This window comes from Schistocerca piceifrons, chromosome 4 (genome assembly GCF_021461385.2).
Source record: "Schistocerca piceifrons isolate TAMUIC-IGC-003096 chromosome 4, iqSchPice1.1, whole genome shotgun sequence".
NCBI lineage: Eukaryota > Metazoa > Arthropoda > Insecta > Orthoptera > Acrididae > Schistocerca > Schistocerca piceifrons.
Window position 1 is genome coordinate 580,291,515 of NC_060141.1, and position 13,503 is coordinate 580,305,017.

Consider the following 13,503-nt stretch of genomic DNA (forward strand, 5'->3'; position numbering starts at 1 on the left):
AGTCAGCGAGCCATTTTAGTACATTTTCACACGAATTGAAGCGTTGTTCGGCGAGAGCGTGTCCCAGTGATGCCAATAGACGACAATCGGACGGAGCCAAGTCTGGAGAATAAGCCGCATGCTCTGGTATTTCCCAACTGAACGCCTCGATCGTTTCCCTGACCTGTTTTGCTGTGTGTAATGGGACGTTTTCATGGAGCAATATGACTTTGTGTTTCCTTTTTCCATATTCCGGTCGTTTTTCACGTAATGCTCAATTTAAATCGATGATTAGGGGTTGGTAGCGATCAGTATTAGCGGTTTCACCAGGTTTCAGCAACTCATATCGTAGATGACACCCTTCTCATTCCACCAAACACAGACCATTGTCTTCTTTCCAAAGTGATTTGGTCTTGCAGTGGATGTCGATGGTTTCCTTGGATTCACACATGATTTACGACACTTAGGACTCTAAAAATACAACCATTTTTTCATCACCTGTCCCTATTCGATGGAGAAACGACTTTTTTTGTATCTGGCGAGCAGGATTTCACAAGTGGTATTCCGATTTGCTTGCCGTCTTTCATTTAGTTCATGCTGAACCCATTTTTCCACTTTCTGGACCTTTCCATAGCTTTCAACAGAAAAGAAACGGCTTTCTGCGTCACATTCAATTGTTCCGCGAGTTCCTGTTTAGTTTGAGTATCATCTTCATCCAGTAAAGCCTGCAATTCGTTTTTCTTAGAACTTTTTCGGTGGTTTCCCTCGCTCGTCGATTCTCACGTCAAAATCACCACTTTTAAATTTTAGCTGACAGTGTAAAACATATTTGTGTGCGTGTAAAGTATGTTTGTACTCATGAGTATTAACGGCAGAGAGAGGTGAAATAGGATGCCAGGTTTTGTTTTATTCCCTGACGACCACTGCCAATCTTACACGTTGGGTTGACTACCTCACCACGAAAATCCAGCGAGCGGTAAAAGTCTCCACTTCCCACGTTCCTAGGGCTCTAATCCCACTGGATGATTTACCTCCACTTTTGTGTGAACTGAAAATCCAAAAGAACCGCTGCCACCTCCGGTGGAAGCAGTACCATGACCCTCGGGACAAGTGTCGCACGAAGCATGTCCAACGGGAGTTCAGTCGCCGCTTAGCGGATTGGAAATCGGAACAGTGGGAGGAACGGATGTCCACCTTTCTCCTCTAGCATAAATCAGACTGGGCTGTCGTCCAAGCCCTGCGTGGTATCACCTTGCAGACCCACCACCCCGTCCAGACGGCTGCTGGTCTCATGTATGTCGTGGAAATCCTGGCTGATGCCTTTGAGGCCCAAACCCAACTGCTCGTCCTGGACCCCACGCCAGATTAACTCCAGGATCACCAAGATATCCTGAGGGCTGTAGCTGACTTCCGCAACAGACCATTATGTATAGCCCCTCGCCTTACATCCACAGCGGAAGTGCTCCGAATCCTCCAGAGGAAACTAGGTAATTCGGCCCCTGGCCTGGATGGGATCACCAATGAACATCTCTGTCAGCTACCTCGAAAGCCTCTAGTCCTTTTCACCAGGATATTGAACTGTTGTCTTCAGTGTGGCCTTTTCCCTCCACAGTGGAAACAGGCAAAGCTTATTGCGATTCCAAAGCCTTCTAAAGACCCTACGGTACCTACCAACAATAGGTCCATGCGCCTTTTGAACACCATGGCGATGGTCCTGGAGTCTCTCATACTCCACCGCATTTCCCAGCCTCTGGCGGTAGCCGGGACGATCCGTCCCAAACAGTTTGCGTTTACCTCCCACCTGTCCACTGAACTGTAAGTTCTCCGGATCACAGAGCACATCAGCAAGGGTTTTAATTCCAGCACGTTGACGGCACCGGTCTTCTTGGACGTGCAGAATGCTTATGATAAGATTTGGTAGGACAACCTGGTGTATAAGATGCTGATGCAAACGCCCATCCCTGACATCTACATTATGATCGTGGATGGTTTCCTTCACCAGAGGACCTTCCTCATTGCTCAGTTGGGAAAGCAGTCCAGTATACGCCACATGTCAATGGGTACCCCTCAGGGCTCTGTGCTGCCCCCTCTTCTTTTTATCTGTCACTGGCATTTGCCGCAATATGCCGATGACACGGTGCTTTATACGACTGGCCGCAATCCTGACCAACTCATTGCTCGCCTCCAAAGGCAGGTGGACGCAACAGTCACCTGGTGTCGCTCCAATAAAATGGCCCTCTATGCCGCCAAAACTATGGCTGTGTATTTCACTAAATGATGCCCAATGCTCCGAAACAACATCTCAATCAGGGGCATCTGGGTCCTTTGGGCCCAAGCTACCAAGTATGTCGGGGTCTGGTTGGATAAGAAACTTTTCTTCCACCGCCACGCAGAATACTTCACCCATAAAGGGTTACAGTTGACAGAGGCCTTGTACCCTCTCTTCTCCGGCCGAGAGCTGAATTTAGATACCAAGCTCCGGCTCAATCACTTCGTTTTCCTACCCTCACTAACGTATGGTTCCTCTGCATGGGCTACAGTTAGTAAGCCCCGGATGCTGACGCTCCAGCACCTATAGAATAAAGTTCTCAGGTGAAGTCTCCACTCCCCTCCACTCACCAGGACTGTCACTCTGCATGAGGAGACAAATACGGCCCTTCTCAAGACGACCATTCGCCTTAAGGCTCGCCAACTGCACAGAAAAGTGGACGCCCTCCGTGAGACAATCTCTGGACTCCAAGCCATTGGAACTACACTGCCATGGCGCTGGCACCGACACAGTGTTCTGCTCACCATCCTGGAGGAGTCGGATTTGGACTATGACTGACGATAGGCCAAATACGACCACGTTTGTCTTCTTGTTTTGTACAGTCACTACCAGGGGCATGTTCACGTCTAGCCACTTTTCTCCTTGACCATAGAGTTAGCGCATTACTGCACCCCCTCCTCTGTCCTTCCACCGTCAGAGGGTGGCACAGGACTTAAAGTTCCACTGCCACACCTTCAAAGTGCTATGCTTGGCTGTTATTCAGCCGTCACTTTGAGTCTCCTCGTACTTGTCCACCGAGACAGTTGGACCAGATCTGAACCGGTGACGCTGTGTATTAGTAACTTGCCACAAAAAAAGGTTTAACTCGTGCTACAGGTTGGATCCATGTAACTGTTTCATTATACGAGAGCATTACTGCGTTGTATCATTGTATGTCTCACCGTATATCAGTGTTGCCGATCTGCCTTTTCGGCGTTGATGTTTCGTAGTTTTTGGACCTATTTTCACCGTGGAGGAGTCCATGGAGCAACCACCGTGGCCCTCTGATACATCCACTGCCACCCCTTGTGGTGAATCGCGTTGGAGACGTGGCTCACCCCGGCTTCTGATCGCGCCTGATGTTCTGCCCACCTCGCAGTGGGTGAAGGATCGTTTGAATCACGCCAGCCGCCACAAATCGCCAGTGGATACCACTGGCACTGAATCCGACCCCAGTGACGACTGCCCACCGTCCCGTGTCAGGGACCATTCTTCAGTGTCGTCGTCATCCGATGACTCCTCTGATCGCATAGTTATTGATATTTCCTGTAATGAGGCGGCGGCCGCCTTGGCTGTGCCTGACCACCACCTGGCTGTACTTATGAGTGCACCTCTTTCTCCGTTGTCCCGCCACTGTGACAGGTCTTCTGGGTGCCCTGACCCAGTTGGAAAGTCCTCTGGCCGTCGCTCCGAACGCTCGTCCACCCACGCAGGCCGTGGTGATCACGGATCGAGCTCCGATGCCTCCCTTCCAGGGGACACCGCACTGGATGGTCCTGTGGATGCGGACTGGCTCCTGTTCTCGACCCTCCTTCGCAAGAGACATCATCCAGCCCTCGAAAAAAAGATTAGATAATCCATATTGTGGTGAATAATGTCACTAATTATACAAAACTGAACTCTGAGCTCCAGTGGCTCATCTTTGGCCAGTTGTGGGCTGTATACCAAAAGGATCATGTAAAATACCTGCTCGACAGTTCTCGAATTTGTCAAAACAAGGGCGATGCCTTACTTTACCCACCAGACATCAGGAAATCGTCGGACCAAAATCGTCATCAAGGTTGCTACTTTGCCCTACCCATGTCGTCTCCCTTTCCCGGAGGGAAGACATAGAGCAGATTTACCAAAACTGGTACCTTCTGTACACGAAGGCCCAGATTGAATCGTATAAGGGCCGAAATGGGCCCATCACCTGTCGCAAATGCCAGCACCTACAACGTACTGGGAATTACTGCTCCCTACCATTGTGGTGTGTTAAGTGTGCCAGCCTAGTGGAGAAATGCACACTCCCTGCCTCAGAGCAACCTACATGTTCCAGGTGTTTGGACTCGAGCCATGATCCCCACCACATGGTATCCTGGACGGGGTGCCCTGTTTACCAGAAGGCATTGAAGTCTTCATGCTCTCCCCCACTGTGATGGGTCACTACCAAGTTTCCTGTTCTGTGGGGCCAGCCTCGTGTACCTCCCTCAGTAGCTGCTGTGGGACCATCCACTCAGACACTGGACATTTCTGAGGCACCTGTTCCCCCCTCTGCCCGGACTCCCAAGTCCTCCTTTGCTGCTGCAGCCCAGTCTCCCCCTCATTGTCCATGATGGCTTCCTCGGATCACCCACTACAGGAGCCAGCTGCAGCCCCTTCCAATCCACCTGTGGCTGTATTCCAGCCTTCTGCCCTTACCCCCACTGTGCCTACTACTACACCCAACCTTGCCCACCACAAGGACAAGCAGCCCACCTGGAACCCTCCACCGGTGGTGGCGGATGAGATGTCCTTTAGGGAGGACATGCGCGACACCCTCCAGGTCATTTCCTTTTTCATACGACCTCAAACCCGGATGTTATTCATGACACTGTCCACAAAATCCGTCAGTCGGAGGGCAGGCTCTCCAAAGTCGTCGCCTTCGTGGAAGGGCTAAGTCAAATATTGCTGTAATGGTGACTCGACCACCACAACCCCACCAGCCCCCTCGGGATCTTGTCACCTGCATTTTAATGCCAATTGCATTAAATGGATGAAGACAGAGCTGAACGCCTTCCTCCATGACCGTCGTGTGGGTATTTTACTGGTCACAGAAACACACCTTAAACCGGCAGACAAAATCAAATGGCTCTGAGCACCATGGGACTTAACAGCTATGGTCATCAGTCCCCTAGAACTTAGAACTACTTAAACCTAATTAACCTAAGGACATTCAAAGAACACCCAGTCATCACGAGGCAGAGAAAATCCCTGACCCCTAAACCGGCAGACAATTTCCGCCTTTGCATCATGGTGTGTTACCGCTCTGACGCCTCAAACATCGTGGTGCAGGCACGACTGTGTTCCTCAACAAAGCTCTTGTCCATACCCAGGAGACTCTCCAGCAAATGGAACACATAGAGGCCACAGTGGTTACCATCTCTACACCCCTTGGTGCTGTTACCTTCGCAGCAGCATACTTGAGCCCAAACAAGCTACTACTCGAAGTGGACGTCGCACATTGACATCCATCAACAGGCTCATCATTGAGATGGATCTCAATGCCAAGCACCTGGCTTGGAATTCTTGGGTCTCTAACCGCAAAGGCCGCCGCCTCCTTGACCTGGAGGATGCTTTAGCACTGTCAGTCTATTGCCCCCACGAACCTACCTATATCACAGTCCATTCCAACTGGATGTTCTGGATGTGGCCATATTCAAAAACATCGCCGCTCTGTTTTCCCTGGAAGTTCTCCATGAACTGGCCTCTGACCATGACCCAGTCCTCCTGCACCTCACCAATGCTGCTCTTCCATTGGATGTTCGTTCCACTGTGACCCACACCGATTGGGACAAGTTCACCAGGGTACTTAATAACACCACTAGGTATGATGTCGACATGACAACACTGGCCAATATCGTCCGTGCTGTGGATTACCTTACTGCCAAAATCCAGAAAGCAGTGAAGCTCTCTACCTCCACTGTCCCTCGGGCTTTAACACCCCTGAACGATTTGCCTCAGCAAAGGCTTCAACGCCGCCAACTCGACAGCTGCCGTTTTTCAGGACTTCCAGAACGCCTACGATAAGATCTGGACCGAAAATCTCATGCACAAGATGCTGAAACAGACTCTACACTGGATATCTATGTGAAAATTGTGGATTACTTCCTCCGCCGGCCGGTGTGGCCGAGCGGGTCTAGGCGCTTCAGTCTGCAACCGCGCGACCGCTACGGTCGCAGGTTCGAATCCTGCCTCGGGCATGGATGTGTGTGATGTCCTTAGGTTAGTTAGGCTTAAGTAGTTCTAAGTTCTAGGGGACTGATGACCTCAGATGTTAAGTCCCATAGTGCTCAGAGCCATTTTGACTTTCTACGTTGTAGGACGTCCCTCGTGGCTCACCGGGGAATGCGTTCTGGCATTCGCCCATTGACAGCAGGCACTCCACAGGGATCCGTTCTGTCTCCCATTCTTTTTAACATCTACGTGAATGATATGTGGGTCATCCCCAAGTGCCACCTGGCACAATAAGCTGATAACACAGCACTCTATACCACTGGACGTATCGCCCGCCTCCAACGACAGGTGGACGCCACCATCACCTGGTGCCAGGCAAACAAAATCGCTCTTAATGCCGCCAAAACTACGGCAGTCTATTTCACGAAATGTCCCCCAGTCCTCCGCCACAGTATTTCGATTTCAGGGTCTGGATGGAGCGCAAGCAGCTGTTCCACTATTATGCAGAGTATGTCGCCAACAAGGGGCAAAAGCTGACCAGGGCCTTGTGCCCCCTCTTCTGTAGTAGGGAACTTAACGTGCCTACCAAGCCCTGTATCTACTGGGCAGTTATCCTGCCTGCCCTCGCGTATGGATCCAGTGCATGGGCCACAATTAGTGTCACCAGGATGCAGACGTTGCAGTGTCTGCAGTACAAGGTTCTCAGGTGGAGCCTGCACGCCCCGCCACTCACCAGGATTATGACTCTCCATGAGGAAGCACATATCGTCCCCCTTAAGGAGACCATATGCAACAACGCGCAGCGGCTCGATGAGAAAGTGGCTGCCTTATGGGACACTGTCCATGGGCTATGCCACATTCGGACTACACATCCACACCGCTGGCATCGCCATCCGGTTCCGCTGACCATCCTAGAGGAATCGGCTTCCAAACAGGACTAGCGCTGGGCCTGGCACGCCCACCATGGCTGTCTCCTTTGGCAGGACTAGCCCTCCATTCCACGTCCACTACTCTCCAATCCTACCTGCCCATGTCGGACTAAGTTTTTATACCAGACAGAAGGTAGTATGGGACTCCAAGTCCTACCACCACACCTCCAAAGTGTATTGCAGTGACGCAGTGTCACTGCCTTATGGTTTATATTTACTGGCTCAGCAAAACAGTTAGACTGCGGAAGGCTGGTGATGCTGTAGTGCACTATATATATATATATATATATATATATATATATATATAAAGTTTTACTCCTCTAATAACAGCTCGAAACTCAACATCCCTGTTCAACGGACGGATCATCACGTCAAAAGTCATGGGATACCTCCTAATCACGTGTCAGACCTCCCATTGCCCGGCGTAGCTTAGAAACTTTACATGGCCTGGACTCAATAAGCAGTTTTAAGTCCCCTGCAGAAATATTGAGACATTGTGCCTCCATAGCCATCCATAATTGCAAAAGTGTTGCCGGTGCAGGGTTTTGTGCACAAACTGACTTCTCTAAAATGTTCCATCTATGTCGATGGAATTTGTGTCGGGCCAAACCATTTACTAAAATGTTCTGAAATGGCGCACTGTCATCCATAAAAGTCTATTCGTGTTTGGGAACGTGAAGTTCATGAATGGCTACAAATGGTCTCCAAGTAACCGAAAGAAACCATTTCCAGTCAATGATCGGTTCAGTTTGACCAGAGGACCCAGTCCATGCCATGTGAACACAGCCCATACCATTACGGAGCCACCATCAGCTTGCAGAGTGCCTTGACAACTTTGTTTCATGGCTTCTTTCACTCTGCTCCACACTCGAACTCTACCATCAGCCCTTACCAACTGAAATCAGGACTCATATGAACAGGCCACGGTTTTCCAGTCGTCTAGGGTCAAACCGATATAATCACGACCCTAGGAGGTGATGTGCTGGCATTCCACTCGCGTCGGTCGTCTGCTGCCATAGACCGTTAACGCCATGTTTCACCGCACTGTCGTAACGGATACGTTCGTCGTATGATCTACATTGATTTCTGCGGTTATTTCACGCAGTGTTACTTGACTGTTAGCACTGGAAACTCTACGAAAACGCCGTTGCTCTCGGTCGTTAAATGAAGGCCGTCGGCCACTGCTTTGACCATCGTAAGAGGTAATACCTCAAATGTGGTATTGTCGGCACACTCTTGAAACTGTGGATCTCGGAATCTGAATTCCCAAACTATTTCCGAAATGGATTGTCCCGTACGCCTAGCTCCAACTACCAATAGCGTTCAAAGTCTGTTATCTCCTGCCGTGCGGCCATAATTACGTCGGATAACTTTTGAGATAAGTACTAATGACAGCTCCTAGAATGCACTGTCCTTTTATACCATGTGTACGCGATACTGTAGCCATTCGTAGACGCATATTTTCGTATACCAGACTTTTGTCACCTCATTGTATAGCCTCATACCACAAGGCATTCCTAAGAGGCTTAAAATTTAAGGAGGATATCGGGGCAACACACAATCGACTATCAGAGCAACATATCCGTGTGATTGCAATAGCCACATGTTGATCAAACCAACAGGAAAAAGCAGCCTCCAAAATCCAATTAACCACGTTTAATTCCTCAGTGGCTTGGCTAAATCAGTCTAGGCGTTTTCTTGCACAAAAAGATACCACGGCTGAATCCCTTCCCTATTCTGGTCAGTCTTAGCAGATGTAGCTGATGACCGAGCAGGGTGACCCATTGGTAACTATACTGTACCCGCTTCGGCGGTTCAAATTCCCATCGGACCACACAGATCCTTCCGCAGTTTTTCTAAATAACGTAGGACAAATTCCGGGATGGCTCCTTTGCAAAAGTTGTGCTCGATTCCCTACCTCATTCCGAACTTGTGTTCCATTCATAATTACCCGCAAGCTGACAGGACTTTAAACCTTATTCCTTCGCTACTTTTATTGTGACCAACGAAATACACTGTAATTGATGAAAAGAGTGTATGTTTCGGGTCATCAATTTTCTGAACTGTTTGATGCGGTCCACCACGAATTCCTCTCCTGTGCCAACCTCTCCATCTCACTTGCACCCTATCCAGAGTTATATGTTGGTTATATTCATATTTCTATCTTCCCCTATCGTTATTACCCTTTACAGCTCCCTCTAATACCATGAAAGCTATTCCTTGATGTCTCAACACATTTCTTACCACCCTGTTGCTTCATCTTGTCAGTCTCTTCCACATGTTCCTCTCCTCGCTGACCTTGTGGAACGCATCTTCATTTGTTAGAAGTCCTTCTTATTTTCAATATTCTTTTACAGTACCACATCTCAAACGTTTCGATTCTTTTCTTTTCTGAATTTCAAACTGTCCTCGGTTTACCACTACACAATGCTGTGCTCCAAACATATATTCTCAGAAGTTAATTCCTCAAATGAATGTCTGTTTCTTATACTAGTAGACCTCTTGGCCAGCAATGCCTCTTTCCCTGCGGTAGTGTGATTTTTACGTCCTCCTTGCTCCATCCGTTATGTGTTAGTTTGTTTCCAAGGTTTGATGTTAAGTTCATCCCTAATGTTATTTTTGTTGCCCTTATTACTTTCGTCTTTGTTCGGTTTACTCTCAGTCCACCGTGATTAGACTGTTTGCTCTATTCAACAAGTCCTGCAGTTCTTCTTCACTTTCACTGAGAATAGCAATGTCAACAGCAAATTTTATCATTGACAGCCTTACACCCTGAATTTTAATGCCACTGATAAACTTTCTTATAACATCCTAAAGATGTTCGGGCTCACATGCGGTTCCTCTTCGTCGAACTGTCTTGACCCAGACTCCTCTAGGGATTGAACCGCACGTGTCGCATTGCACGCTCTAAATTAGACATTTTTGAACCTTTCGTCAAATTGTCTGGCTGATGGCAAGTATAAGAAATTGTATGAAACATACAAAGTTAATATAACGTATAATAAAAGTAATAATAATATCGGGAACCAAATTATAGACGCATAAATGATGTAGGTCACACATTTGCGATTTGGTCAGAATAATGTTTATCAGAAAGAAAACTAATAGCGAAATTGGTCGTATTTAGAGTTACTGTTACACTCGATAGCATATCCATTTGACACAGTTCGATCATTCACAATCTCATCGCGAATTAAAAGTTCGATACTCCACCTCGTTAACTATGCGAAAAGTTACGAGTTCACACCAGGCGCGTGGCTGTTCACCCCTCAGAGACTAAGTCCCGCGATTCCACACAACGCGAAAATTTCTAAGTCGTTTCACTTCCTAGCTACCTAAAGACCGACTGTCCGCTTTCACGTCTCCACCAGCACTCTCCTCTTTGGTATCTCGACCAGAACTGTCTTTCTGCCCGTCTCCGGCCGCGTCCCCCGCGTGCCAAATATTCTCGCTCAACTGACTTGGACAGTTCCCTTTCCTCAGTCCGTCCAGCTGATTGGCTACAGCTTATTCTACAATATTTTATATTTTAACATATTTAAATAATCAAAGCTTGACCACTTTCACGTTCTAAATAAAGTAACAATATGATCCATTACATAATAAACGTGCTTTCTGATAAATGAATAAAGAACAAAAGTAACTATTATCCACTAAACTTTACAACAAGTATTCTATTACCAAAAGGTTCAATAACGTGTCATGCTGCCATCGTTCAATGTGTTTTCTATGGAGGAAACGATGATCTCATGCTTAACTGAAAATACTGATAACTTAAATTTACTATATCTCTTAAGGACATAAAGTTATAGAGTTGATATTTACAACGTTTGTCATTGTAATAATGCGCTTCTATATGAAATGTCGATCGTTAAGATCGACCAAAGCGTTCATATTTTAGCATTGAGGTCTTTGTTACAAAAGTTGTTAATTTCACTTTAACAGTAAATCCTGAACTATTATAGATATGATCAATATTCAAGTTTTATTAGAATCACCATGAAAATGCATGGAGGATGCCAGATTAAAATTACTGTGGCTTGATTCCCTGCACTACTACAGAATTAAATAGTTTTCGTAAATGTTTCCCTTTATGGCCCAGCTTAGGTCCGCCAAATTTAACAGTGCTACGTCTCCTTGGCCACAAAAGCCTTCTAATGGGTTTCCCTATGAAGTGGATTATCGTCTGTCTCACTCGCACACTACAGTGCTTAGGCCTCAATAGACAATAGACGCCTGTGAGTTTCCCCATCTCGTGGTGAATCTGCGCCCTATGTGGCATCCGGTCCTGAACGACAGGGTTCGTTTCACAAATCCTAAAGGGTGACTCTTTCGGCCATATACTTAAATGGGAGAGAAATGCTCCCTAACTATCTACCAGTGGGTATGACTTACAATCCAGTATCTGATTTCGGAATCTCTGTCTGACCATAATGTAATACAACTGAAAACTTCCTATATCATCCGGCCTTTTCCAAATATACCTCCTCCTCTTTCGATTCTTGAACGGAGTATTCGATATTACTAGCTGAAATTTATTAAAGAACTCAATTAGTCTTTCTCCTCTCTCATTCCTTGTCCCAATACCATTTTCTCTTATAAACCTCTCTGTCCCCCACGACTATTAGATTTCATTTTCCTTCACGAACTGTATTACCCCCTTCAATGTCCTCATATACTTTCATACACTCCCTCTATCTATTTATCTTCAGCTTGGGACGTCGGCAAGGGTACCTGAACTACCGTTGTAGCTGCTGGTTTCCTGTCCATTCTGACAAGAACTAGCCTATCACTGAAATGTTCACAATAAATCACTCCCTACCTACTTTCCTATTCACAATGAATCCTACTTTCGTTATCCTGCTTTCTCCTGCCGTTGATATTATCCTACATTCATCTGACCAGAAATCCTTGTCTTCTTTCTATTTCACTTCACCGGCCCCTACTATGTATAGATTGAGCCTTTGCATTTCCCTTTTCAGATTTTCTAGCTTCCCTGCCACGTTCAAGCTTCTGACATTCCACGCCTCGACTCGTAGAACATTTTCCTTCCGTTGGTTATACAATCTTTTTTTCATGGTCACGTCCTCCTTGGCTCTGCCTTACCGGACATCTGGATGGGGGACTACTCCGGAATCTTTTGCCAATGGAGAGATCATAATCACACTTTTTCATGTTAGGCCACATGTCCTGTGGATGCATATTATGTGTCTTCAATGAACTGGTATCGGTTGCCCTCTGCATCCTCATGCCGTTCATCGTTGCTGATTCTTCCCCCTTTAGGGCTGGTTTCCTATCCCGAGGCCAATAGAGTGCCCAGAACCTCTGTCCAATCCTCCGCCTCCTTTGACAAGGCCGTTGACAGAATGAGGGTGACTTTTTACGCCGAAAATTTAAGCGTTGCCGGGGCTCAAATTCGGGACCGAAACGTTTTGATTGTTGGTCAGAGACGTTATATCTCCTTTTTTTTTAAAAAAAAAAAAGAAAAAGAAAAAGGATGCGTGTGGATGTGCTGGGACGCGAACACAGCAGACTTTTCCTTACGAATGTGTACCGCTACTCACTACGCTTCTTTTATTCTTTTCATTTTCTTCGTTATTGATTTTTGCGTGTGGTCTGTGCGGACGTCACATTACTCGTGTTCATCATTCGTTACTCAATTTTTTCATTACAGGGAGCAGCCAGCCCTTTAACCCAACACGCTGAGCTATCGTGCCGGCAACCCACAGACCACGGGTATTCGTCAGACACTCCCTGGTGGAGGGTACATACAGCGGCGCCATCTATCGGAACTGCACGATACTGTAGTGGCTGAAGCGGGACTGTTCCACCATGTCCCACAACAAATTCAGCACTGTTGGCCGAGAATATAATGGTGTTGGATTACTTACTGAACGCCCCTCGAGTTCGGTTCCCGGCGGGGTCAGGGATTTTCTCTGCTTCGTGATGGCTGGGTGTTGTGTGATGTCCTTAGGTTAGTTAGGTTTAAGTAGTTCTAAGTTCTAGGGGACTGATGACCATAGATGTTAAGTCCCATAGTGCTCAGAGCCATTTGAACCATTTGAACGCCCCTCGTGTACTCGGACGAGCGGTCAAAATAGCCTCTCAATTGGAAAATTCTACTAGTGAATTTACAGCCGGCCGCGGTGGCCGTGCGGTTCTAGGCGCTGCAGTTCGGAACCGCGGGACTGCTACGGTCGCAGGTTCGAATCCTGCCTCGGGCATGGATGTGTGTGATGTCCTTAGGTTAGTTAGGTTTAAGTAGTTCTAAGTTCTAGGGGACTGATGACTTCAGAAGTTAAGTCCCATAGTGCTCAGAGCCATTTGATTTGAATTTACACACAGCTCTTTCCAGGAGGTAATGGTTATCGT